Source organism: Protopterus annectens, chromosome 2.part2, assembly GCF_019279795.1.
Source record: "Protopterus annectens isolate FY-2018-M chromosome 2.part2, PAN1.0, whole genome shotgun sequence".
NCBI classification, from domain to species: domain Eukaryota; kingdom Metazoa; phylum Chordata; order Ceratodontiformes; family Protopteridae; genus Protopterus; species Protopterus annectens.
The window spans coordinates 1,109,154,885-1,109,180,199 of record NC_056730.1 but is presented as its reverse complement, the minus strand read 5'-3'; the positions used below and the strand labels follow the sequence as shown (position 1 = coordinate 1,109,180,199).

Genomic DNA, 25,315 nt, shown 5'->3' with positions numbered 1-25,315 from the left:
TAATAAGTTACTTGCAACATGTTCTTTCTTCAGAAAATGAACATGCAGAAAAAGTTCTGTTATGTAAGGACACACAATAGCGCTTGTACTTCTATGTTTCATTACAATTCCGTTTTTCGCTGTTGTTATAATATTGCCATTTTACAGATTTATTCATTCCATTTCTTTATAAGCTATTTTATATAGGGAATTGCGTTAATGTAGAAAGTATTGTATGGTCCACACTTAGTTGTCAGCAATGATGGAACCTTTTTGTTTTACTTGTTTGTTTACATATAGCACTTGGTGTCAACAGAATAAATATATGTACGCATAAAAATATGATTATAAATAACTCCATGTTGTGGTTGCTAAAGGAATTTTGTACTTCACCTATTGCACCTAAACATATGGTCTGTTACCCATTAAATATTATTATTAGTTATCGTAACTTTATATTCATGCACCCTAAGTATAGGGAATGGAATTTTATTGTATTCCCTATAATTTATACTCAGGGTATGCTTATGTCATCTACTTCTGAAGGAGCTCATTTAGCTATAGATAATAATCTAAAGTACTGGTATCAGCTGATATCTGATAATAAAGTTAAAAATCTAGATTTCTTAAAACAAGAATTTGATCTAAGAGAAACTTGCTGGTTAGAGGTTCAGATCTTTAGACAACATCTCATTGATAGAATAGATCTAATGTCTATAACAGTTAAAGAATCTATTCCAAAACTGATTGATTACTTGATAATAAATTTACAGCATAAAGTTTCTGATAAAGGTAAACTTTCATATATACATAAAATTATCAGACAAGAAACTTTTACAATGTAGATTCATACTGGAATTATTTCACCTCTATTAATGGGGACCCACCAACTCAACAAGATAAACAATATATATTGGAATCTGCTTATAGAACTACATCTTCCATTGTCTGGAGACTTTATACATGGAAATTTTACATAGATCTTTTATACACCTTTGATGATGAATAAAATTAATAATAAAGATAATCTATGTAAGAGATGTAATGTAGAAATTAATGCTGACTGGGCTCATATGTTTTATGACTGTATGAAGTTGAAAGAATACTGGAAGTCAATTAATGAATTTTTGCAGGCTCTTTTACAGATAATTTCATTATTTCTAAGTCTCTTATATTATTCAACACACCTGTACCTCAATGTGTTAAAAGATTAAGCTTCCCTTGTTATGGTCTATCCTAGCAGTGGCTAGGAAAATAATAACTAGAAATTGGATTTCAGATACACCTCCTTCGTTCAATGAATTTAAAATGTTATGAATATAATGTGTCATATGGAAATAAGCACAATTAGAATGAGAACAACTAGAAAAACATCACATTTTATTGTATGGGATAATTTACAAAATTTGTTAAAAAAATTCTAATTTCAATAGCACAGTATTTTAGTTTAATTAATTGATCTGATTGTAGTGGATGTCTTTGTAAATACTTTAGTTGTTTTGTTGAATATTATAATAATACCTATTTTTAATTATTTGTATAAAATTGTTATGATATTTCTCTTATATGTTAAAACAATAAATTTGTTTAAAAAAAAAAAAGAATAAATATATGTAATATAAGTGCCGATTTGAACTACATTTTTCCCAGCAGTAGTAAGAACATGCATCTCCCATTAGATATATCACGGAGGAAGACTGTCATAATTCAAATTGTTTATACTGAGATGAATATCCTAGCAAGATATCTTTCAAAATTTTAGGGATTATGCAAAGTAGCGGAATAATTTACCAGGTGTGATTTCTTTTTGGTTATGGTGTAACCCAGACAAATTAGCACCCTTTGTACAAAGGCCAGATGATTCAAATGTATGTCCTGGCTTTCTGCCTGAATTAGACAATCGTCCAGGTATGGGTATATTTGAATATTTCTTTGCCTGCAAAATGCAACAAATGGAGTTAGGCACTTTGTGAATACCCTAGGTGCAGTAGATAAGCCAAAGGGCAGTGCAGAGAACTGATAGTGTGTGTAGCCTGCTTTAAAGCGTAGGTATCTTCTGCAAGATTCCCTGATTGGGATGTGCGGGTATGCTTCCTTTAAATCTAGTGTTGCCAACCGGGCATCTTTGCCTAGCATAGGAAGCAACTGGTGACAAATCAGCATCTTGAATTTTGGAATCACCAAAAAGGTGTTTAGAGTAGACAGGTCCAGGATAGGACGCCATGAGTTATCTTTTCTGGGTACCAGGAAAAGCCTTGAGCAGAAACATTGTCCCTTTTCCTATTCAGGTACCAACTGAATAGCCCCCTATGCTTAAGGGAGAGAGTACTTGCTTTTGGGCCTTCGCCCATTGATTTGGGGTAGATCTGGCCACCTGCTTGGGTTTGGTAACGTGTGGAAGTGAAATCTGTATCCTTGGGATACTATATTTAAAACCCATTTGTCCTGGGTAATGAGTTCCCAGTTCTTTGCATGCAGAGCAATCTTTCCCCCCAAAGGGGCAGTCAGTTGAGAAGTGCTTGGAAATTTTAAAAGGAAGTCATTGAGACAGTTTACCATAGGGGGGAGTTTTACTACTCCCTGATTTGGAAGTGGAGGCCCCCCACTACTTAGTCCTGTGCGTACCCTGGGACTGAAGCCTGGGTGCTCTGCTGCATCTGGGTTTGGACTGAGAAGGTCTGGAAGAGGCAGGAAAGGACCAGTTCTTAGAAGGCCAATGCCTACTAAATCTTGGAGGTTGTACTTGTAAAAAATCTTTAACAGTTTGCATAGATTTAGCTTTTTCCTCCATCTTTTTAAGAACTTCTGCCTTGTTGCCAAACAGGTGGTCCTGATTTAAGGAAGCATCCAGTAATTTAGTTTTAACATGATCTGGCAAAGATTGCTCCTTAAGCCAAGCATGCCTTCTAAGTACAGACCCAGTTACAGCAGCCCTGCAAGATGCCTCTAGTGAATCAAAACCACATTGCAAAGTATGTTTTCCAACTTTTTCAACAGAATGCATTAAATCCTGTAAATCCTTATTTTCAGCACAATCAGGAATCAACATTATTTTCTGTTTAAGCAATGCAATAATATGCTGCTAATACTTTAACATATAAAACTGGCAGTTTAAGGCCCTAATGGCCAAAGTTGCAGAAGTGTATACCTTCTTTCCCCATCTATCCAGCACCCTGGAGTCTCTATCAGAGGAGGTAGGATTTTTGGCAATAGTAACTTTAATGACCTTGGGTCCCTGTGAAATGGTCTCAGGATCCGCAGTAGGATTTTTTAAAAGGAACTTGTGAGAGTTAGGAACTCTGTAATATCTATCAAGTTTTCTGGGAGCAGGAGGTAAAAAATCAGGGGCCAAACTAGATTCCGAAAAGGCATCATCAACAATATCCAGTAGAGGGGGGATAGCTAAAGGCCTGTGCTGAGGCAGGAGTAAGAAATCCCTAAGCCTCTTTTTAGAATCAGAAAAATCCTGACTTTCCCAATGAAAATGCTCCCTGAGAGTATGCAAGGTTTCACCAAAAGAGAAATCCTCTGGGGGGGGGGCAGAGGAAATAAGAGTCCTCGCATCAGAATCCTCATAGGTAGATAAGGGTAAATCCTGTTCGTCAGAGGAAACAGAAATTTCAGAATCCTGGTCAGAAGTATAAAAAGCAAACTCAGTCCTAGGTCTCTTAGAGGGGGAAGGTTGGCTTCCCTTGATTAAAGTAATAAGATCTTCAGCCATTCTTATTTGTTTTTGAGGCACAGAGGCCTGACCATGCAGTCTGGGCATCAAGTTTTCTAGGCATGGTTCGAGTTTTAACCTTTGAAGATGATGGTGTTGGTTTAATATGCAAGTCAGTAGGCCTGAATACACCCTCAGAAGCTGGTGCCTGCACAGCGTCTCCGGACCCATCCAAGGCAGAGACATCCACAGGCTCCACAGTTGAAGCATTTTGCAGCATACCAGACTCCGAATGGGTCTCAGTAGAGGCCTGTGAATCTGAAGTAGTGGGCATCAGGGGCTGCGAAAGCGACTCACTGAGTACCGGCGAACTGGCGACTGGCTTAGGAGAAGCATCGTCGGCAGCTTTGGACCTAAGCGGCCTGTCTCTGTCTTTATCTTTGCGTTTTTTCAGAATGTCGGTAGTCGGACGGCTTACCAAAGACATATCGGGATAATTGAACCGAGCACCAAAATATTTAGAAGCGAAAATATACCTACGACGGATAGTTCGAGGTTTAAATAAGGCACAAAACCGACAGCGAGGTACGTCGTGGTCAGGGCCTAGGCAAGGAATACATTACGAATGATAATCTTTATGAAGTATTTGCCTTCCAAAAGAAATGCAATTATTTACCTTTACTGACATCGATTTAGAGCAAGAAAAAGTTTCCCCAATGGGGTACTTAGCTTTTAGTTGAAGACTTCGGTTCTGAAACTCGAAAACGAAAATTTCAGAAGTCGGCCGACCGGCACTTGCGAACTGCTTCTGTTTCAGGCACCGCACGGCAAGAAAGACTGATGTAATGGCGTCGGCTGCATGTTTTATACCCCTGACGACCTGACATCACAGAAGAAGGGACAGCAACCGACGCAGGACCCAAGACTTTGTTATCAGGCCAACTGAGGGCTACTGAAAGCAAATAACCCAAATGTGATGACTGCAGCAGTGAAACACGAAGAGCATCAGGAGGTCGTCCAAGTATGGAAAGACTTGGATCCCCCTTAGCCTGCAAAAAACAATCACAGGAGTAAGGCATTTGGTAAATACCCTTAGGGCATCAGAAAGGCCAAAGGGCAAAGCAGAGAACTGAAAATGCCAGGAAGCAGAGAAATGTAAAACCTTCCTGAAAAGGGGATGAATTGGGATATGGAGATAAGCATCCTTGAGATCCAAAGACACTGTGTAAGCCTGAGGAAGCAAAAGAGGGAAGAAAGTCTGAAGGGACAACATTTAAAAGGAGGGAACCTTCAGAAATGGATTTAGATGAAAGAGGTCTGCCCAGAGATGATTACTGGAGGGGCAGGGTATGGGTTGGATATTTTGTACTGGGAAGTTTGGAGAGCTGAATCTATCTGCAAGGATCTTGACTATCTCCTCAAGGTTTGAGTAGGTGAAGCCATTACAGAGATCATCACTGAACTTCTGCCATAATTAACATATTGTGGCTATCCTTTCCTGATGTAGCAATTTTTGGTTCATAATTAGTTCTGCAGGATTTGATAATAACCCCCTTCCCCCAAGTTCATTGCTACACATTTTGAAATAGACTAAAATACACTGGAGAAGCGATAAATGGAATTTAGGTGTTTGAGCGAAATGCCAAGATACTTGAAGCAGGCAGTTGTTTAAGCCTGTAACCTGTATGTTGTTAGGGGCCTGGGGAACTTCTAAGGTGTACCAAACAGAATGTTTGTAACAGGAGTTAAATACTAATGTATGGTTAATTAGCCATTGGTACAGTGCATACAGGGCCTGATTGCTGCTGGGATTGATTGTGTGACTGTGTATAACAAGACATGTAGATGAGAATGTCATCTGCGTATAACATAAGTGGAAGTTCATAAGAGACTTTGCTAATAAAGACTGAGAATAATGGGTGGGGGATGAAATTTTATTGTACTCCTTTGTTTAGGGAAGCTGCATCTGAAAAGGATGACCCTATTTTTATTTTGAAGTGTTCGTTAGTGATGAAGACTTTTAAACTAGGCTGAACTATCTGAACTGATGCCAGTTTCTGTAGATTTGTCAAGAAGGGAGTGGTCAATGCGATCAAATGCCTTTATAAGGTCTATGAATACAGCATCTGTAAGAAAGCCTTTATCTGTAAGAAACAGTTAAGACTGTCTATTGTCCTCAAGGCTGACACACAGTGGGTTTCTTCAGAATGACACTAATGATTAAGACAGTTACTTAAGTCAATCATCGTTTGCTTATACTGTGGCGTCATTCTCAGTGATGGTAGAAAGTTGCTCAAAACTAGTTTCCCTCCAGCCTGATCCTTTGGACATGAAGGTACTGTGGGTTATGATGGCAGATACACTGACAATACAAACAATTACCTTTAATGGAAGAGAAGAAAAAGGCATAAGTAAATGAGAAATATAATCAAGACAATTCAGTAACCTACCAGAAGAGGAGCAACCCTAATGCCACTGCAGCAGAGGAAACATATTCCTTGGAGACTAGTTTCCTAGCTTAATGGAGGAATGTAACCTTCTGTGGAAAAAACAAATCTCTTAGAAATTGAGCTCTCAGCTTCCACTCTGTATGACGGAATTGCATAAATCAAAAGGACACAAACACATACTGTTATGAATAAGAATGACTCAAAAGCCTCTCTGTGCAGTCAAATTTCATTATACTGGATGCTTAGCATACCTCTCAACTGTCCAGATTTTCACAGAATGTCCAGAATTTTTGCCTGATATTTTTGGTCCATTCCTCAGAAAATTTGTGGTTTTCTGGCAAATCAGTGAGGACTGAAATCATTAAATAAATAATGACAGTCATATGAGTTTCTGTTTATATACCATTCAGAAAATGCATGCTAACACAAACCCTTTGACTCTAGCAAATTTCTAAGTTTATAAGAACAATATTTAAAATGTGCCCCTATTTTTAGGCCTTTGTCCCCCCCATTACTTTTGGCATTGCCCAGATTTCTTGTGCTAAGAGGCTGAGAGTTATGAGTGTAGACAGCCTGGCAGAGACTGTAAATGTGCAGCAAACAGCTAAAGATCTACCCGATTCAACCCTAAATAATCTTAAAATGCAGCCTGAACTCGAGAGACTTGAGATGGAAATGAGATTCACCGAGACTGAAGTAGCCAGCAAAATGAAACAGCTTGAGAGAGAAAATAGGCAAGAACTGAAACAGCTTAAAAGGGAAAGACAGCAAGAGCTAAAACAGCTTTAGTCTGAAGATGCTAAGAAAGAAAATGAGTGACAGCTTCATAAAACAGTAGTTATATACTTACCACAACATGAGAACCTTTGTTTCCCGTCTGATATGACTGACCGGTCCTTAGACTACTTGTTGAATCAAAGCCAGCAAAGCTAGTGGATCAGCTTTGCACTCTTCTAACTTTTACCTCCTGTAATGCACCTCTCCTGTGTCTAAGCTAGCTTCCTTCCGATTTAGTTTGCTACCTAGAATTATCCACATGGTAAAACTCTTTCAGAATCCTTACCTAGATCAATAGGAGGAGGATGGTGGAAAGGATGCTGTATCATACTAACAGGAATGAAAGCATCCAATGTTATTGTAAGCTCAGAGCTACTATATCTTGTTCATTTTGCCTGTCCAATCAAACTGGTGGGTCAGAAATGCTAGCTATGGGAAACTCTTGGGTGGAATCAAGACAAGATACCCTTAAGGTCAGAGGATCTAAAGGAAGCTCTAGAACTTGATATCAAATCCAATTTGCAATGCTTAGAAAAGGTATGCATCATGGACCAAGTTACTGCAGAACAAATGTCATTAACTGAAGAATTCTTGAAGAAGGCTGCAGTAGCCGCAAAACATATTAAATGAGCCTTTGGTTTGCATAATGGTTTGCTGTGGGTGGTAAAAACAAAGGAGATCAGTCAAAGAGTCACCTCTAAAGTGTTGATCTAAATATCTTCTTTTCCAGTCTGTTGGGTGCAAATGAAAAACAACTAGGAATCCTTCCTGAAGGACTTGGTGTGATGTAAATATGAATCTTAACTACCTGTGACTGCCAAGCATGTAGACAATATACTATTCCTTGCTGGCAAAATTGGAGAAAAACAGTTGCAGATGGATTGTTTGACTTAGGTTAGATTCAGAGGCCACCTAAGGGATGAAGGCTGGATTAGTCCGGAGGGAAATTCTGTCCCTATGAAAAAATCAAGTATGGCCAAGTAGCAGAAAGGGCATGTGATTCAGAAATTCTCCTAGTGAAACTGATGGTGACTAGGAAGACAAGTTTTTCCAAGAAAGAAACTTTACTGCAACACATGAAAATGGTTCAAAGGGTGGTTCCCTTAGATCCTAGTGAATAACATTTAGATCCCACACAGTGAAAGGTTGTTGGAGGGGGGGGGGTCTAAGGAGGACTATCCCCTCAAAAAGACTTACAAAAATGATGTGACACTAGAGAATGGATATCAGCTTGAAGAAGAAAGACTGAAACGGTGGCCAACCGCATGTTAATTGTTGAAAACTAGCACCTGAAGCAAACAGGCTAGACATGAATTGTAAAACCTCTGAAACGGAGGCCTCAAGAAGTTTTACACTTTGGAAGGCAGCCCAAAGTGCAAAATGCCTCTATTTACTATTAAGGACCTTCTGAGCAGAATCCTTTCAGGATGCTGAAAGGATCCCAATAATATCTTGGCATCCATTACTGGAAAAGGAGAAACCAAGTGGTTAATTTCAAGCTGTGGAGATCCAGGTGAGGCTTCCCAGATGGGTGAGACAGATTCAGTAAAGGATCCAGGAGCTAAGAGGGGTTTCTGAGGTGAGGCAAGGCATCAGCAAGGGAAACTAAATCTGCCTGGGCTAGAATGGAGGATGGGCTAGAATGGAGGAATGGGGATTGCCACTGGTCTACCTAAAGACCTTCCTGCATGAACTTGGGTACTGGGGCATACATGGGCAAGCAGAACTCCAGAAGGCCACTGCTCAACCAGAGCATCTCAAGTGGACTGTCTGTCTGTCTTAGGAGAACAGGCAAAGTAAGTGTGACATTTGGTGTTGACTGGGGATGCAAAAGTAGCAGCACAGATGACCCTAATGACTGAAAATGGCATAAACCACCACTAGATTCAGACCCCTTATAACACAATAGAATAGTCTTGCTAAGCCTGTCTTGCAAAGTGCTGGATTTCCAATGAATGTGCACTACTACCTGAAAACTCTTGTGAGCTCATCACAATTTGCCACACTTTCATTTTATTCCAACAAAAGGGGTATGACCTGGTCTCCCCTTGCTTGTTGATGTACCATACCACTGTCATTTACTCAGTGTAAATGGAAACACCACCCAAAGGGAAGTACTGCTGAAGCTTCTGCAATGTAAGGAGAACCGGTCTCATATCTAACATGTTTATGTGAAGGTTTGCTCGCTGACATCTCAAACATTTTAGACCACCCTCCCATGAACATGTCTTCCACCACAAGAGGGAGACATCTGTAGTGACTACCACCACCACTTGGGTGGGAGAAGGCAAAGGATCTCTCCTCACATACCGGGGAAGACAAAATCCACCATGTCAAATGATCCTTGCAACTGTTGGTCAGAATGATCGAAGAATGATGACAGACAAGTCGAGACTAATGAACTCTTGGTAACCACTGTAATACACTCATGTGATAACAACCAAACTGGATCATTAGAATACAAGGTGCCCTTAGGTTATGCCCACAGCCCAAAAAAATGAAGCAGGCAGGTCTGTTTTAATGAAGGCCTGAGCTGAAATATGTAGGGCTGAACCCTGCCGGGGGGATGGGGACTATGCAATGCACTGTATCCAGGTGGCAGCCTGTAAACTGAAGTACTTGCATAGGCTGCAGCAATGACTTCTCTCTACTGATTGATATCTCCAAGGACAAAGTTGGAGGATGCAGTGCAAGGACTTTATTAAGGATTTCACTGTTGTGGCTGCAAGGATCCAATCCATCAAACAGGGAGACACTGTGGTCCTATGTAGTCGCAGATGACTACTGTCATGTACTTGGCAAACACACACACACACACACACACACACACACACACACACACACACACACAGGGGCCTACAGTGAGGCTGCATGGCAGAGCTCTGAACTAGTATAAGTTGTCCCCTTTTCAGAAGTGAACCAATCTCCTGTTGGATGCTTTGTGCTTTGGCAATCCTGATGTGTAGTTAAGCACCCTGTAGATCCACAAAACACATCCAGTCATTTGCCTGAAGACACAGCGGAATCAGTTGTATAGTGACTATTCTTAGCAGGGCTTTTATGAAGTTGCTGAAATGACTTAAGGCAAATATTTGTCTGAGGTCTTTGTTCTTTTTTGGTACCAAAAAGAAGCCTAAATAGTACACTGACCTTGTGTAGTGTGGTGGGACCGCTTGTATGGGTCTCTTTTGAAGCAAGAATAAAGCCTCCTTTTCAGATGCTATTAACTGATGAGGTGGAATGTCTGCAGGGTGCCAAGAGGATAGTAGGGAGTTTTGACAAAACAGTATGTAATAGCCTCTGGATATTATCTCTTGTACCCAGACCACCTGCATGATGGCCATCCACAAAGGGGAGCAGAGAGATAGACAACCCAGAGGGGGACAAGTCTATTAGCCCTTTAGAGAACAGTCTGCTGCTGGTTAGATGACAGCCCGCAATACCTCTGGTCCTGTGGGCCTCCATGATCGCTGGGTCTGCATCTGTTAAAGGGGCCACCTATGTGTCAGCCAAAGAGTTGCCTCCTTGATTTTCAGAAAATAAAGGATTTGGGGCTCCTTTTGTTTCAAATGTAAGGTCTTTGGGAGGTCTAAGGTCTTTGGGAGGTCTCAAATCTTATTCCAATGGCAGGAAGCATCTTGCCAACCAGCTTCACATTTCTACATGCCTTCCCTAACTGTAAGACTAAATAGAGGGGATTTGTCACAAAAGTCACTGGTAAAAGACGCAATGAAATTGTCTGCCAGATTAAACTAGCAGAGCCAAGCAAAGCTTCTCATACAAATGCTTGAGGGCTTCTCATACAAATGCTTGAACCCACTGCATGGGCTTCTCCAAATAGAGCCAAGATGCTCTCCTCCAAAAAAATAAAGCCAATCTGGTGGTCCCCTGCCATAAACAAACTTTACAACAAAAGGAAGAAACTGTTGCAGAAAAGAGGAAAATCCCAGGAGGCAAAAAACTCCCTTACCAGCCTCACTAAGAAGCTGAGATCCCTCATAAAATCCTCCAAAGCTAGTTATGAAAATAAAATTGCCAAAGATTCCAAAGACAACCACAAGGCATTCTATAACTGTGTCAAGAATCTAAATGGCAATGCTCAGATCTGCTCTGAGCTACAACAGAATGGCATTAAATATACTGATCCCAAGGATATTGCTGCCAATATCCTGGCAGATCGATTCAGTGCCAACTTCACCCCCCTCTCACCCCCTAAATGGCCCATCTCAATACCAGAAGATTGCCAAATTCCGGTACCAGCACCCATGGGACCAGATGACATCCCGAGCTGTGTACTACATGAACTACAAAATGAACTGGCACCTCACCTAATTGTCATGCTTAATCATAGCCTCCCCTCAGGCTTCGTGCCCACTGAGTGGCATACAGCTACTGTTATCCCGCTCCACAAGGGGGGATCCACCTTGGATCCCGGGAACTACTGCCCCATCAGTCTGATGAGCCTGATCTGCAAGGCCATGGAACATATAAACAAAGACATTGGCAACCTTCAAACACTGGACCCCACCCAGTTTGGGTTCGTGAAGGGCCGATCTTGTCTCCTGAACCTGACTGACTTCTTCGAATCAGTATCCAGAGCCGTGGACGAGGGTAAGGCAGTCCACACAATCTATCTAGACCTCGCCAAGGCCTTTGACACCATCCCCCAGTCTGGAATCATAGATAAACTTACTAAGCTGGGCATTAATCCCTACGTCACTCAATGGGGTGTCAACTGGCTTACTGACAGAACCCACAATGTAAAAGCAGCTGACTCCAAATCCAGCTCCAGACAAGTGGAGTACCTCAGGGATCAGTCCTGGGACCACTCGTTTGGCATCTACTTCTCTGAAGTACAGGCCAATACTAAGGGACTCTGGCTAACAAAGTTCGCAGATGACTGCAAACTGGGAGCCATTATTGAATCTCCAAATGATGTGGATACTCTACAAAAGGGCCTTACAGAAACAGATGCTTGGTGCCAGAGCCATGGGCTCAAGCTCAATGCCAAGAAATGTATAGTTATCCCCTTGGAAAAAAACATGTACCCGTGAATTACCACATAGGTGGCAGTACACTAAACACCGAAAGTGCGATAAGGAACTTGGGGACACAGGTGGACAGTAGTCTCACCTTCGATAACCACATCACCACAACAGTCAGGCACACCTCATCGCTAACAGCTTTTCATCCAGAAAAAAGGAGGTCATTGTCCCACTGTACTCATCCCTTATTAGACCCATTACAGAATACAACGCCCCATTTGGTATGTACCTCTCAAGACACCTGCAACAACTGGAAAGGCCACAGAAATACCTCACTAAAAGAATCACAGGCCTAAAGCAGATGCCCTATGCTGACCTCCTTAAAAAACTCCAGCTATACTCTGTCGCATATAGTCTACTCAGAGGGGATCTCTGCTTAACACAAGGCCATGTCAAACCCGGAGCTGTTGGACATGCTACACTTAAAGAAATCCCAGTCCCTCAGAGCCACACGCCCCAGGGATCTAAACCTTGTCTTCACAATAAACAAGACATGCTAGAGGGATAGGTTCCTGACTCAGAGACTCCCCAGACTCTGGAACAGACTGCCCATACATGTCAAGCAGAGCACCTCTTTGGCCCTCTTCAAAAGGAACCTTGACGATTGGATGGGAGAAAGGAAATTCACCCCAGGGATCACGTCAGTCACTGTGCTAGACAGGGGTCCAGGAAGTAAATAGTATGGGAAGAAATAACCAGGGAATTGTTATAGCTAGGCTTGTATAGGCCCTAGGGCCGATAGCCTACCACCAACCTATGAACCTATGTGCACAAACTACATAGAGAGATAAGTGATGTCATACATTGTATTCAATGAGCTCTCCAGCAATTTTCTTGCATCTGTTATAGATGAACTTTTCAGAGATTTTAATCCTTGTCTGGCTAGGACCCTCTAAAATATGTTAATGTGAGTGGCGTGATTCAGGGTTCTGACTGCATAAATGCTAGAAATGTACACCCGCTTCCCTAACTTGCCCATTGCCTGAAACTCCCTGCTGGGCAGTCAGACTGTACACACACACACACACACACACACACACACACACACAGAAATGTACGTCTTTGGTGGGTGTCAACATTTTTTCAGGCTTCCTAGGTAAGGCCTCACATGAATCAGGCTCTTGCCATGACTTCCAAATGGACAGATCAATAAGACGGTATGCTGGAGGAAGCACTCACAATGTATAGGGTATTGAACTGTAGGCCTCAAACACGATGTGATGGTGTTCAAGTATAGAAATTTACAACTGGAAAACTGTTACCTGAAGGTAAACATTAAATTGGGTGCAGTAACAAAAGGGCTGCACAGCTGGAAGTTTCCAGCTGGTTTTATAAAAAGGTTCAGCATTACATAAGGAATTATAGGCCATATGAATTCATGGAAGCTGTTATGAAGAACAACATCAGGACTATGGATATTTTAGAGCAAGGGAAATTAAGAAACCGGATATGTCAGTTTCTAGTTATTTACTGTATGACCAGTTCAAAAAATAGGCATCTTAACCATTTACTATAAAGCTGACTCAATGGTGACTGAGCTAAAAAAAAAAAAAAAAAAAAAAAAAAAAAAAACAGTTAAAACTGGAGAGAGATATAAACGACTATGAATGTAGAAAGGCATACCCAGACCCTCCATGTTCATAGGCATGGGGGGGGGGTGGAATGGTTTGGTTGATAGACATATCTAATAATGTGGGGAACATGACCAATACCAGACCCCTACATGATTTAGAGAATCCAGATGACCCTTTAGAAGATTCTCCTCAGTTGAGGAGATACGAAAGAATCTCTTCCCAGCAACAGGTACATACAGTGCAGGAAACAGCATCATGGAATACATGGGAGACACGGTCTTCGAGGAAGGACAGGGGCCAAGAGCATAGTCAACATTGCAATCCTCGGAGATGATAATTTCTAACAGAGACGGGGATTTTAAAATATACAATAACAGTCATACAACTGTTAATGAACTATTTATTGATATTTTTTCAAAGGGGTTTACATTTGTTCCTAGACAGAAGAAAGAAAGGTTACTACTAGGCTAACTGCCTTTGTGGGCCATTTTAAGCCTAACCAATTATCCCATGTGAGAATCAAACCCTGTACCTTATGTCTGTAAAGCAAACATATTAGCCATTATATCAACCTCGCACCCACTACTAGGCTGACTGCCCATGTGGACCAAATTACCCCATGTGACTATCAAACCCTGCACCTTGTGCCTGTAAGGTAAATACCTTAACCATTATGCAGGTGGGAGGGTGGCCTAATGGTTAAGGTGTTTGCCTTACAAACACAAGGGTGGGGGTTGAGGGTCACAGATACCTGACTAAGCTAAGCTTAAAATGGGCTCGGCAGTGGCAGTAGCTATATCTAGAACTATATACCTATGAACCTATGAACCTATGCCTACTAATAGAGCTAGCTTGGTTAAGACTTTAATTGATTTAAAATTGTTTGTGAGGAAGTTGAATTTAAAATTGTATTTTTCCAAAGATAGTTAGCTATCCCTCCAGTCAAAATAAATGTTTTGAAGAGGAAAAAAAAAAAACAAGTACATTTAACCCCTCCTCCCATTAATTCTGCTTTACAGTATTTGAACATTTATGCGAATGTGACAGAGAGGTTATTGCAAAAGCAGCTAATTATGGTCATTTTAATTTGAATTATGATCAAAGGAATCTATTATCACTAATATGTGCAGACGAAACAAAAAGATTAATGACGCCAGATATGGGGGGTCTTGTAAATATGAATACAACCGATTTTGTCAGCAAATGATGTCTTTATTATGTAGTGATACATATGAAGAAATATCAATTAATGAAATGAATATTGCATACAGAAGAATCAACAGTATGTTATATGACATGTTGACACAAAAACAAATTGATGGGGATGTTTATAACTTTTGTTATGCAGAATCTTGGGGGATACCAACTATTTTTGGCATCCCCAAGATCCATAAAGATCTGAATGATCTCCCATTTAGACCGACACTGGATGCAAGAACGTCTAAAACATACCACTTTGCAAATTATGTTGATACCAAGTTAAAAGGGGCAGTAGAGCAGGTGAAACATTTGGTTCCTGACTCCTCTGAATCTTAACTAGGATAAAAAAAACACTTGTTTCATGAAAAGGTTTTATTTTGTCACAGAGGATGAAAAAGATCCATTTTTGGTTATATCACATAAGTTAAGTATAGAATGGTGTTTAGAATTTCTTATCAAAAAACAGCGAACTGACCGAAATAGAAATAAATACCATCTTAACTTTTATGGACCTTATATTAAAGAATAACCGTTTATTTTGAAGGGTCCTATTATAGACAAAAAGGAGAAGTGGTCATGTGGCGGTCTGCACCCCAGTTTTGCCAACATGGTAATGGCTATGTGGGAAAAGAAGTTTGTGTTTCTTCACCTTACATAAAATCATGGTTGTTATATGTCAGATATTTGGATGAGATATGTATTTTTTGGATAGATGAAGAGAAAAAAAAATGACGAATTTACTGAATATATAAATAGCACTACTTATTTCCTTATGTTTACTTATACCATTTCAAAGGAGGCATTACATTATTTAGATACAGAGCTAAGAAAATATATATATCAGCAAAAATTCTTGTCACTAATCTTATGACAGCCTACTTACTCGAACTCTTTCCTGCATTGCAGTAGTTGTCATCTCTGCATAAGAGAAAGCAGTTGTAAAAGGACAGCTCAAAAGAATAGCTAAAACGGCATCAGAATGGGATGATTTTATTAAAGAATGCATGTTTTTAAAATTGATTTTTATTAAGAGGGTACTTAAAAATAATAACAAAATAACAACAAAAACCAAGTTGCACTACTGGTTACTTAGGGAATGATGATGGTGTATGATGGTGTGGGTAATCAAAGCCCCGATATTAGCACATCTAATTTGACTGTATTGTTTGTTTGGTAAAAAATTGGGCTTTGATGAATATTTATAACATATTATCTAAAAACCTTAAAAAATATATGTTATAATATCGAATCATTTAACAATTATTACAAGACTATAACAGAATAGCAATTTTTTTTCAATTTTTTCCATTTGAAAACATACACACAACACAAGCACACCAAAATAAATAATCCACACACATATCCACACACATACACTTCACAAAACCCTACACTAAACCATATATACACTACTAGCTATCCACTTACCTTAACCCAATCCTAACCCTAAGGTCTGTAACTACCGCACACTCACCTTACCTGCTCCCTAACCCTAAGGTCCCTAACTAACGCACAACCACCTTACCCACTCCCTAACCCTAAAATCCCTATCGCACATTCACCTTACCTGCTACCTAACCCTAAAGTCCCTATCGCACAATCACCGTACCTGCTCCCTAACCCTAAGGCCCCTATCACACACTCACCTTACCCGCTCCCTAACCCGAAGGTCCCTAACTATCACACATTCACCTTAACCCGATTTGTTCACACACTTACCTTAACCTGGTCCGTAACCTTCGCTCCACAGTTGAGGAAATAGTGAAGCTGCAGAAACGGCCCACCGAATACTTTCCCTAGGAAAGTATTCGATATTCTGCAGCTTCGCTATTTTCAGCGTTTGGTGCATAGGGTTCGATATTATAACATTCGAAGTTTTAAGACTTCGATGTTATAATATAGACCCGAATATTTAGGGTTGCCCAGTGAGTTGAGTGGAGCACCTAAATTTGTAACTAGGAAGGGTGCATGCCTCAAAAATTTGATTGAACATTCTGGACCAATGGTTTCTGACCAATTGGATAATAGGTGGGGAACATTTAAAATCTCAAGGTTGTAATTACTATAAATACATTTTGGAGGGTAAAGAATAAAGTTCAAATTAACAATATTTTAGTTAAACCCAAGTTTAGATGCAATTGTAAAACTAAGGGCATTATGTAGCAAAATGTCAAAAATGTCAAGTGTTTTTACATTGGGAAAACGTCCAGGGCCCACAAAGATAGAATATATGAACATATGTTTTGTGCAAAACGCTTTAGCTAAGCATATTAGGGAGTTCACAGAACATAAGTTTTTATTCCTTGGAATTAAAAAAAAACAGATAAGAATCCTAGAGGAAGTCCCATGGATGTGTGGTTAGACTACAGGGAGATGTGGTGGCAGCTTACTACTGATGCTACACAGCCCAATGGCTTATATAATATTTTGTCAATTAATTGTGTTTTGAAATTAAAATCCATGGGATTTCTTTGAAAAATGGGATATGGTGTACTGGGAATGCATAGGTTATTGTTTAAATTTATTTGAGACAAGTATGGGCATATGGTGTATATTTCCATAGTGTAATGGTTTCCATGGAGAAGAAAAAGGACATAATGTTTTCTTTGGCTCATTTTGGGGTATGGGCATTTGAAAAAGGTTTTAAATTACTCTTGGTTTTTAATTATGTTCATTCTGATAAAGTCTCTGATATACAAGAGATGAAGGCACTTAAAATAATTATTTTTACCATTGGTCTGTGGTTTCACCTTACGTGTGTTTTAAAGCATTTAATGTGGTCTGTGTTCATCTGTGTTCGAAGCAAAAATAAATTGTAAGATGTTGTCCTTCTCTAATTATTGACATATGACATTATGGGGTGTTGAGTGTGAGAATTCAGAGGATCCTAGAAAGCAAGGGTGGTGAACAAACTAAAGGCAAAGATCAAAGCTTTCATTTCTTTAACATTTATGTGGCTTTCCCTTACCTTTCTTGAACAAACACCCTGGACTTTTACATTCATCTGACAACCTCCTCATGCCACATCTGATGCATCTGTGAAAACTTCCTGGCAAGGGGTGGGAATCAGAGACAGCACTCCTGGAATGAGTAATATCTGGTTGACCCACCAAAGAAATTCCTTCTTGATGACTGGCAAGTGAAGAATAAGGAATTTTGGAGGTGGGAGTGCTGTGCCCAAATAGAGTTCAGATACCCCTGAATCTTCCTTGTGTAGAGTCTGGCAAAAGTATCATTTGTTAGTTGAAGCCATATACCCACGGCTCCCAATATTTCTCTTGCAGAGACTGACTCTAGAGAAGAGGACAGTCTGAAAGTAAGCAATTAGAAAACATATTGTGTTCTGAGGAAGGAAAGTAACCATGGAGACAGCGTTGAGATGGCATCCTAGAAATAACAGAGCCTGATAAGAAAGGACAGACTTTTTCAAGTTTATTGCAAAACCCAGACATGAAAAGTGGCCCAAGATGAAGTTGTGACCTGAAAGCAGCTGTTCTTTTGAAGAAGCTAAAGCGGAGGTCTTCTAGAGAGGGCTACATGTGTATACCTGGAGTCTGCAAAAAGCTATGGCCAGGGATAGGCATTTGGTGAATACCCTAGAAGCTGTAGAAAGACCAAAAGGCAAAACAGAAATTCAAAAGTGAATTTGTAAGGCACAAAATCTCAAGCATTTCCTGCAATCTTTGTGAATGGGTATATGAAGTTATGAGTTTTATGTCCAGAAAAAAAAAGGCATGAGGAAGGATCTTTAGAAAAAGAGCTTGCAGCGACAGAATCCTGAATTTTGCAATCATTAAAAAGGCGTTGAGGAATGACAAATAAAGAACGGGTCTCCAGTTGCCCTCCTTCCTGAGGAGCAAAGCAAATCTTGAGTAAAATCCCTTTCTCTGCTGATGGAAAGGAACTAGTTCTACAGGTCCCTAATGAAACAATTCATGTGTTCTTGGTTTGTCAACACTTGTGGAATACCCAAACTGGTCGAAGGAAAAGCTAAGATAGTTTGTAACCTTCCTTCATGATGCAGAGGAAGATGAGCCAAAAGTATTCTTTAACTCTTCAAAAACACAAGAATGACAGAAGGTTTGGGGACTCTCATCTTCAGCAGACTGTAATACCTCTTCTGCATATCTGACACCTGGTTGCCTTCTCACTGAACAAAGCACATCAATTTTAAAACAGTGTCTCCAAAGGAAAGTTCTTGTAAAAGAAAAATCAGGAGACATGGTGTCATCCTCTTCAAGATATGTTCCTTGTCTGGATTTGAATTTGGAGGAATATGCCAACTAGTCTATTTTGAATTCTGAATCGAACATCTCAGATGAAGAATCTCAGTCCCTCTTACAAGGGGAGGAAATATTAGAAGAATTGAGAGAGCTTTAGGGACATTATAGCCTTAACCAGCCCTTGTGAAAACTTGAGAACCAAAAGGGGAGGCATATTTAGTCTTTTGTTTTTATTTCCAGGACCATAAGCATGGAGAAAATGTGGAGGATCTGATCCCAGACATACCACAATAAGGGTACCTGGAAATTCTTCTCAGACCAAAATTTGAGGTATGCCCTCAGGACCCTCACAAATAAGTCATAGCTCCCCCTTCTTGGCCAAAGCAGTTATCTGACTTGTCAAGCAGGATATGCCAATAAGCTATGCCTTATTGGTCTCCAAATAAGTCATGACAGTGGGAGCAAGGGCTCATCAAGCACCACAACACAGACATCCAGGTCCAACCAGACAACAGAAGCTTCAAGCTTAGACTTTTCAACCTTCTTTCTCAGCCGCCAAGGGACGTCCAAATAGGAAGATTCAAAGATCATCCTACACCACGTAAACTCCTTAACTGTAATATTTTCTCTACAGAATTTGCCACTCACACTCAGCTGACATGAAAAAAAAAAAAAAGAAAAGATCGACTCCCCAACAGCGATACTTATCTGCCTACATGCTATAGAAACCTGTAAAAAAAGGTCACTGAGAGACTAAAACTAAAATGAAGTCTCAACGTTTAGGATGATGGCAAGAAAGCTCTGAGGATTTTTGCGCTAATACATCTCTTATATACAGTATCTCAGTCACAACTTTGAGCATACATCACATTTACGGTATGAGAGGAAAGCATCCAAGCTTTGGTATGCTGGTTTGATGTATAGTATCCTTATCAGAATACTTCACTGTTGCAGTATTTTTTTTTATAAAAGGATCACAGAAGGTCATCTCATGAGCCTTGACTTAGTACAGTGGGTAGAGGGAGGATCTCAGCCAGAGATGTCAAGGTCAGTAAAAAAAGCCCCCTACCCAAAAAAAAAATTAGATGGAAATGACTTCAATAGTTTTATCAAGTATTTGAAAGCGTGTGTACTCAGAACCACACTAACAAAGGGCAGTAAGTGAGGTTTTTAACTTCACTGATCACACGTAAAGCCATGCATGTTATTAATTACACGATATATGCTAACTAGTGTTGAGTAATGGGAAATTAAAAGTGCCTTTTTAAAATGCTTAAAGTCCACAAGTGAAAATTACAAAAAAATAAATAAATAAATAAACAGAGCATATAAGAAAAACAGAAAATAGCATCAGTGATGTTAATACAGAAATAAACACCTACTTTTATATTATAGGTGGATAAGTGAATGTCAAGTTACCACTTCTGAAATGTTGGTGGGAAGGTTTTCTGACAAGGTAGCAATGACTCACTACTACATAATACCCCACTTGGGAATTGTAGACAACCTCATGAAATTAGGTATAATCCCCTACTTCACCTGCTGGACAGCTAGCTGGCTCAAGATAGACTCCCCTATCTTAACTTCTTGAGTCCTACCTCCACAAAAAGGCCATTAACCAGCAAAGTCCCACAGGACTCTGTGTTGGGGGCCACTACTTTCTGGCATCTACTTCTCTGAAGTCAAGGCTAACAAAGGATTCTAACTGAACAAGTTCAGAGGACTGCAAAGTAGGTGCAATCTCCAGAGACACAAATATCCTCCAAGACCTGATGTACAGTAATAACTGGTACCAGAGTCACGGCCTAAAACTCAATGCCAAAAATGTATAATAGTAGTAATAGTTCCTTTAAGAAAAACAGCCACTCCTTGAAATAACTACATTGGTAATATACCCCCAAGATTAGGCTCAGAAGTCAGGGAATGGGGACGCATACCAGTGACTTGCCCTTTGACCATCATATGCCTGCTATAGAAAGGAAATCATTCTATAATGCGCAACTTATAAGCAAGGTATGGCATCCATATCCAAAGACATTATTGTTCCATTGTACTCATCCTTCATTAGGCCAATCATTGAGTAGAAGGTCCTTTTCGGTATGTACCTGACCAGGCATATACAACAAATGAAGCATTCAAAGGTTACTCACAAAAATACATGGTGCAGACAATATGCCTTTCATGGACCCCCTCAAAGTCCTATCCTTGCATCCTGTCTCCTACAGACTGCGGAAAGGTAAATCTATGCCTGGCCTACAAAACATCCTCTGACCCAGCCTTGATAGACCTGTTATATATCTACAAAAAAAAGCATTCAAAAATACCTGAACTAGAAACCTAAACCTTGTCTGCAACACAAATACATGTTGGAGGGATAGGTATTTGTCTGAAGAGATTGCCCCTTCTCTGAAGCTGCCACTCCATATGAAACAGAGTTCTTCCCTGCACTTATTGAAGTGCAACTTGGACCAGTGGGTGGGGAATCGCAAATTTATCTCTGATCTGGCACCTATGTCTCTACTAGAAAGAGAAAGCTTGTAAATATCTTGACCACTCATGCCCAAATTACAAATGCCACATATAAAAACCTGTCTAATACATTTGGAAAGCGGGGCTAGGCTTAAAAAGGCCCTCTTAAGGTCATTAGCCTTGTTCACAGGTTGGTAATAGCATATTGGCCCTAGGGCCTATACAAGCCTAGCCATAACAATTCCCTGGCTATTTCTTCCCACAATATTTACTTCCCTGGACCCCTGCCTAGCAGAGCGAGGCGTGAATTTCCCATCTCCCATCCAATTGTCAAGTTTCCTTTTGAAGAGGGCCAAAGAGGTGCTCTGCTTGACATCTTGACATGGATGGGCAGTCTATTCCAGAGTCTCTGGGTCAGGAACCTATCCCTCCAGCAAGTTTTATTCATTGTGATGACAAGGTTTAGATCCCTGGAGCATGTGGCTCGCAGAGATTGGGATTTCTTTAAGTGTAGCATGTCCAACAGCTCTGGGTTTGACATGGCCTTGTATGTTAACCAGAGATCGCCTCTGAGTATATGATATGCGACAGAGTATAGCTGGAGTTTTTTAGACAGTCAACATGGGGCATCTGCTTTAGGCCTGTGATTCTTTTAGTGAGGTATTTCTGTAGCCTTTCTAGTTGTTGCAGAGGTCTTGAGAGGTACATACCAAATGGGGCATTGTATTCTATAATGGGTCTAATGAAGGATGAGTACAGTGGGACAATGACCTCCTTTTTTCTGGATGAAAAGCCCTTAGTGATGAGGTGTGCCACATAGAAGGATTTCCTGACTGTTGTGGCGATGTGGTTATCGAAGGTGAGACCACTGTCCACCTGTGTCCCTAAGTCTCTCATCACACTTTCGCTGTTCGGTGTACTGCCACCTATGTGATAATTCACGGGTGCATGTTTTTTCCCAAAGGGGATAACTATACATTTCTTGGCATTGAGCTTGAGCCTATGGCTCCAGCACCAAGCATCTGTTTCTGTAAGGCCCTCTTGTAGAATATTCACATCATTTGTGGATTCAATAATGCTTCCCAGTTTGCAGTCATCTGCAAACTTTGTTAGCCAGAGTCCCTTGATGTTGGCCTGTACTTCAGAGAAGTAGATGCCAAAGAAGAGCGGTCCCAGGACTGAACCCTGAGGTACTCCACTTGTCACTTGTCTGGAGCTGGATTTGGAGTCGGCTACTTTTACAATGTGGGTTCTGTCAGTAAGCCAGTTGGCAACCCATCGAGTGACGTAGCGATTAATGCCCAGCTTAGTAAGTTCATCTATGATTCCAGAGTGGGGGATGTGTCAAAGGCCTTGGCGAGGTCCAAATAGGCAGTGTGGACTGCCTTACCCACATCCACAGCTCTGGAGACTGATTCGAAGAAGTCAATCAGGTTCAGGAGACAAGATCAGCCCTTCACGTACCCAAACTGGGTGGGGTCCAGTGTTTGAAGGTTGCAAATGTCTTTGTTTATAAGTTCCATGATAATACGTTCCATGGCCTTGCAGAGCAGGCTCGTCAGACTGATGGGGCGGTAGATCCAGGATCCAAGGTGGATCCCCCCCCCCTTGTGGAGTGGGATAATTGTAGCTGTGCACCACTCAGTGGGCATGAAGCCTGAGGTGGGGCTATGATTAAATATGACACTTAGGTGAGGTGCCAGTTGTGATCACCTATGAACACAAGGGCAAAGAAATGCCAGGTAGAAATGGCAAGAGAGTTTTACTTGGATATTAAAAATTACAAAAAAGGAATTTGATGACTTGCCAATGGAAATAATTATCTTTCCAAGCAATGTTTCTTGGGGATATTGTTTAGAAGGGGAAATGCAAACATTTCTGTATTTTAATAGCTGCATAAAATTTAGAACTGCCTTCTTTTAAAAATAGAACTGATCACTGTTGCCATGCTCACAGTTTCTTTGACTACCAGAGGTGTTGGTCCCAGTAAAATCCTACATTTACAAGAGAGAAACCCTGAAAACATGTACAGAGTAGCTGCCACATTAGTGGATGTGGATATGTATATGCAAAAGGCTGTTCTTGTAGCCAGCAGCCACAGCTATGAGCACTGTCACCCATGCTGCCACCAAGTCATTCATCCATGCCTAACATTCCATGACAGAGAAATACTGAACCATTACAATGGAGACAGAAGCACCATACAGGAGCTGTTTGAGTTGTACTTCACATCTAGGCTCACTGGATAAATGGAATACTCATCCCTTTGGACAGCAAGGTATGTGTAGTTTTGAGAATTTTGGCTACGGTGATCTTCAAACAACCAGAGACATAGTAGGAATTTCCCAGGTATTTGCTTCAACAATATGAAAACAGTTTCTCAAAGTTATTTGCAGGAGCATATAAGGTTCTCACACCAAAGAGAACAGAAAAGTACCATGTGGGTATTTTATGACATCCGATTTCCCAGAGGTATTGCAAGCCACTGATTCCACCCACATTGCAGTAAAGTCTCCATCTTAGAAACAAAAAAAATGGTAGGGATTCCACCCCACCAGCTCTCAAGTGGCCTGCAATGCAAAAAATCTAATTCACAACATGTCAGCAAGCCATCTAGACAGTGTCCATGATACCCACATCTACTACAAATGTGACTTGTATCAGTGAAGGTCAGATACTATCTGTACCCATGGGTAATGACATCAATAAGAAACCCACAGACCACTCCACAGAATGCATACAACCTGCACAGTCACAGAGCCAAACCACTGTCAAACAAGTTCAGAACACTTAAGGCCTGCTTCTTTTCTCCAGATGTCTCTATTTGATCCCTGCAGAAAGATCCCGAAACATGCAAAAAATATTTGCAGTATGTGCATTATTACACAACAAGTTGTTATATAAATATACAGCAATAGAAAAACAATCAGAAAAAAGTTTCAGAGTAAGCAGTGGAGGAGGTGCCTGATGAGGAGCTCATGGAGAAGCCAGCTGAAGGGGATGACCTTGTGAGGCGGGGTGCAGTATGCCATGGCACAGCCAATTATCTTATCTTCAGCTAAAGGTCAGATTAAACATAACATACACCAGAAACAATAATGCATGCAATAATACAACCAGGCTGTGCTATACCATGCAGGGACTGGTCACACTGCATTACACAGGCTACTCTAGTGCAATACTTCATGCAGGACGTCATCATACACACAGATGCAGAGGACCGGGATGACAGCTACCAATGGGTAGTGGGTGTGAGATAGGGTGCAGACTAATGCCTCTTGGACCTCTGAGGAAGAGCAAGAAAACTGGTTGGGGGAGGGCTGCAATGTTTTCTTATGTGGTGTAACTGGGCACGGGTGAGCAGTATGAAAGCGTGTGGGTTTGAATGGTAACAACTCAAGCAGGAGACTGAGCACTGTGCTGGGGTCCTCTGGACAGCTCTGAGACACCCACTGGAGACACATGCACCAGCTGTGCATGTCCCCATCCACAGGGGTGCCTTCTTCTAGGCAGGTAAAGACACTATCCATGTTATTTACATGTGCATTGTAGTTTTCTGAGTTTTCAATGTTGTGGGTTTTCAGTATTTTGCATTTTCGATGTTATGGTCTCAATGTTATGAAAGTCAACGTTATGAAATTTCAATGTTTTAAAGTAGACCCATATTATATATATATATATATATATATATATATATATATATATATATATATATATATATATATGTGTTGTGTGTGTTTTGTGTATATTGTCGGTATATATATATATATATATATATATATATATATATATATATATATACATATACACACACACACACACACACATACATACATGTATAATAAATATAAAATATATACACACACACACACATATATATATATATATATATATATATATATATATATATTATACACATATGTATATAATAAATATA

General features: G+C 40.4%; 1 protein-coding gene across 2 annotated transcripts in view; it reads right to left on the bottom strand.

Moving 5' to 3' along the window:
- The window catches only part of CBWD3 (COBW domain containing 3), a 950,215-nt gene that overhangs the window by 792,218 nt on the left and 132,682 nt on the right, over positions 1-25,315 (bottom strand). The window lies entirely within an intron of this gene.